The following is a 4,864-nucleotide window of genomic DNA, read 5'->3' on the forward strand; positions in this document are numbered from 1 at the left end:
GAGTTAGCCAAAACACAACCGGATATTTCTTGTTTCATCCAGTCATATCCGGACAAACTGGTGTGGAATTCGTATGCAATGGACCGAGAAAATCACAGTAAAATGGTTTTGGAGAAAAGCAAAGTCTTTTCGTTAGGCAAGTGCATAAAATGTCATCTATACAAACAGAAATATCATGTTTGTTTGCCACAGTTCCTCTAGCTTTCTCCCTAGAAAATACGAATGTGTAGTGCTGGTGTCTCCATGTGGAACCAATTACCGATTCCAAGCACAAAATTAAATGTTCCCCGATAAAAAACATTCAAAACAATAAAGTCCGTGGATAATATCAGGAATACAAAAACACAGAGGCTGTAGCAATATCTGGCATTGAGTTAGCCAAAACACAACCGGATATTTCCGGTTTCATCCAGTCATATCTGGACAAACTGGTGTGGAATTCGTATGCAATGGACCGAGAGAATCACAGTAGAAATGGTTTTGGAGAAAAGCAAAGTCTTTTCGTTAGGCAAGTGCAATTAGTGTTTCTGAGGTGCAAAATTAAATGTTGCCTGATAAAAACATTCAAAACAATACAGTCCATCAATAATATCCAGAAAACACAAACACACAGGCTTTCACAATGTTTCGGATTGAGTTAGCCAAAACTCAACAGTATATTTCTGTTTCATCGAATCATATCCGGACAAACTGGTGTGGAATTCGTATGCAATGGATTGAGAAAACCACAATAAAAATGATTTTGGAGAAGAGCAAAGTCTTTTCGTTAGGCAAGTGCATAAAATGTCATCAATACAAACAGAAATATCATGTTTATTTGTCACAGTTCCTCTAGCTTTCTCCCTAGAAATACGAATGTGTAGAGCTGGTGTCTCCATGTGGAACCAACAAAAAACATTCAAAACAATAAAGTCCGTTGATAATATCCAGAAAACACACACACTGAGGCTGTATTAATAGCTGGGATTGAGTTAGCCAAAACAAATCCGGATACTTTTTCACTTTCATTAAGGTCATATCCGGACAAAGTGGTGTGTAATTTCTATGCAATGCACTGAGAAAATCACAGTAAAAATGGTTTTGGAGAAAAGCAAAGTCTTTTCGTTAGGCAAGTGCATGAAATGTCATCTATACAAACAGATATATCATGTTTGTTTGCCGCAGTCCCAGTAGCTTTCTCCCTAGAAAATACGAATGTGTAGCGCTGGTGTCTCCATGTGGAACCAATTAGTGATTCCAAGCACAAAATTAAATGTTCCCTGATAAAAAACATTCAAAACAATAAAGTCCGTGGAAAATATCAGGAATACAAAAACACAGAGGCTGTAGCAATATCTGGCATTGAGTTAGCCAAAACACAACCGGATATTTCCGGTTTCATCCAGTCATATCTGGACAAACTGGTGTGGAATTTGTATGCAATGGACCGAGAAAATCACAGTAAAAATGGTTGTGGAGAAAAGCAAACTCTTTTCTTTAGGCAAGTCCATAAAATGTCATCTATACAAACAGAAATATCATGTTTGTTTGCCGAACTTCCTCTAGCTTTCTATCTAGAAAATACGAATGTGTGGAGCTGGTGTCCCCTTGATGAACCAATGAGTGTTTCAACGGTAGAAAATTAAATGTTCCCTGATAAAAAACATTCAAAACAATAAAGTCCATCGATAATATCAAGAAAACACAAACACAGAGGCTTTCACAATATTTTGGATTGAGTTAGCCAAAACACAACCGGATATTTCTTGTTTCATCCAGTCATATCCGGACAAACTGGTGTGGAATTCGTATGCAATGGACCGAGAAAATCACAGTAAAATGGTTTTGGAGAAAAGCAAAGTCTTTTCATTAGGCAAGTGCATAAAATGTCATCTATACAAACAGAAATATCATGTTTGTTTGTCACAGTTCCTCTAGCTTTCTCCCTAGAAAATACGAATGTGTAGTGCTGGTGTCTCCATGTGGAACCAATTACCGATTCCAAGCACAAAATTAAATGTTCCCCGATAAAAAACATTCAAAACAATAAAGTCCGTGGATAATATCAGGAATACAAAAACACAGAGGCTGTAGCAATATCTGGGCTTGAGTTAGCCAAAACACAACCGGATATTTCCGGGTTCATCCAGTCATATCTGGACAAACTGGTGTGGAATTCGTATGCAATGGACCGAGACAATCACAGTAGAAATGGTTTTGGAGAAAAGCAAAGTCTTTTCGTTAGGCAAGTGCAATTAGTGTTTCTGAGGTGCAAAATTAAATGTTGCCTGATAAAAACATTCAAAATAATACAGTCCATCAATAATATCCAGAAAACACAAACACACAGGCTTTCACAATGTTTCGGATTGAGTTAGCCAAAACTCAACAGTATATTTCTGTTTCATCGAATCATATCCGGACAAACTGGTGTGGAATTCGTATGCAATGGATTGAGAAAACCACAGTAAAAATGATTTTGGAGAAGAGCAAAGTCTTTTCGTTAGGCAAGTGCATAAAATGTCATCAATACAAACAGAAATATCATGTTTATTTGTCACAGTTCCTCTAGCTTTCTCCCTAGAAATACGAATGTGTAGAGCTGGTGTCTCCATGTGGAACCAATTACTGTATCCAAGCTTAAAATAAAATGTTCTCTGATAAAAAACATTCAAAACAATAAAGTCCGTTGATAATATCCAGAAAACACACACACTGAGGCTGTATTAATAGCTGGGATTGCGTTAGCCAAAACAAATCCGGATACTTTTTCACTTTCATTAAGGTCATATCCGGACAAAGTGGTGTGTAATTTCTATGCAATGCACTGAGAAAATCACAGTAAAAATGGTTTTGGAGAAAAGCAAAGTCTTTTCGTTAGGCAAGTGCATGAAATGTCATCTATAGAAACAGATATATCATGTTTGTTTGCCGCAGTCCCAGTAGCTTTCTCCCTAGAAAATACGAATGTGTAGCGCTGCTGTCTCCATGTGGACCCAATTACCGATTCCAAGCACAAAATTAAATGTTCCCTGATAAAAAACATTCAAAACAATAAAGTCCGTGGAAAATATCAGGAATACAAAAACACAGAGGCTGTAGCAATATCTGGCATTGAGTTAGCCAAAACACAACCGGATATTTCCGGTTTCATCCAGTCATATCTGGACAAACTGGTGTGGAATTTGTATGCAATGGACCGAGAAAATCACAGTAAAAATGGTTGTGGAGAAAAGCAAACTCTTTTCTTTAGGCAAGTCCATAAAATGTCATCTATACAAACAGAAATATCATGTTTGTTTGCCGAACTTCCTCTAGCTTTCTATCTAGAAAATACGAATGTGTGGAGCTGGTGTCCCCTTGATGAACCAATGAGTGTTTCAACGGTAGAAAATTAAATGTTCCCTGATAAAAAACATTCAAACAATAAAGTCCATCGATAATATCAAGAAAACACAAACACAGAGGCTTTCACAATATTTTGGATTGAGTTAGCCAAAACACAACCGGATATTTCTTGTTTCATCCAGTCATATCCGGACAAATTGGTGTGGAATTCGTATGCAATGGACCGAGAAAATCACAGTAAAATGGTTTTGGAGAAAAGCAAAGTCTTTTCGTTAGGCAAGTGCATAAAATGTCATCTATACAAACAGAAATATCATGTGTGTTTGCCACAGTTCCTCTAGCTTTCTCCCTAGAAAATACGAATGTGTAGTGCTGGTGTCTCCATGTGGAACCAATTACCGATTCCAAGCACAAAATTAAATGTTCCCCGATAAAAAACATTCAAAACAATAAAGTCCGTGGATAATATCAGGAATACAAAAACACAGAGGCTGTAGCAATATCTGGGATTGAGTTAGCCAAAACACAACCGGATATTTCCGGTTTCATCCAGTCATATCTGGACAAACTGGTGTGGAATTCGTATGCAATGGACCGAGAGAATCACAGTAGAAATGGTTTTGGAGAAAAGCAAAGTCTTTTCGTTAGGCAAGTGCAATTAGTGTTTCTGAGGTGCAAAATTAAATGTTGCCTGATAAAAACATTCAAAACAATACAGTCCATCAATAATATCCAGAAAACACAAACACACAGGCTTTCACAATGTTTCGGATTGAGTTAGCCAAAACTCAACAGTATATTTCTGTTTCATCGAATCATATCCGGACAAACTGGTGTGGAATTCGTATGCAATGGATTGAGAAAACCACAGTAAAAATGATTTTGGAGAAGAGCAAAGTCTTTTCGTTAGGCAAGTGCATAAAATGTCATCAATACAAACAGAAATATCATGTTTATTTGTCACAGTTCCTCTAGCTTTCTCCCTAGAAATACGAATGTGTAGAGCTGGTGTCTCCATGTGGAACCAATTACTGTATCCAAGCTTAAAATAAAATGTTCTCCGATAAAAAACATTCAAAACAATAAAGTCCGTTGATAATATCCAGAAAACACACACACTGAGGCTGTATTAATAGCTGGGATTGAGTTAGCCAAAACAAATCCGGATACTTTTTCACTTTCATTAAGGTCATATCCGGACAAAGTGGTGTGTAATTTCTATGCAATGCACTGAGAAAATCACAGTAAAAATGATTTTGGAGAAAAGCAAAGTCTTTTCGTTAGGCAAGTGCATGAAATGTCATCTATACAAACAGATATATCATGTTTGTTTGCCGCAGTCCCAGTAGCTTTCTCCCTAGAAAATACGAATGTGTAGCGCTGGTGTCTCCATGTGGAACCAATTAGTGATTCCAAGCACAAAATTAAATGTTCCCTGATAAAAAACATTCAAAACAATAAAGTCCGTGGAAAATATCAGGAATACAAAAACACAGAGGCTGTAGCAATATCTGGCATTGAGTTAGCCAAAACACAA

Source organism: Lepus europaeus, chromosome 11 (assembly GCF_033115175.1).
Source record: "Lepus europaeus isolate LE1 chromosome 11, mLepTim1.pri, whole genome shotgun sequence".
NCBI lineage: Eukaryota > Metazoa > Chordata > Mammalia > Lagomorpha > Leporidae > Lepus > Lepus europaeus.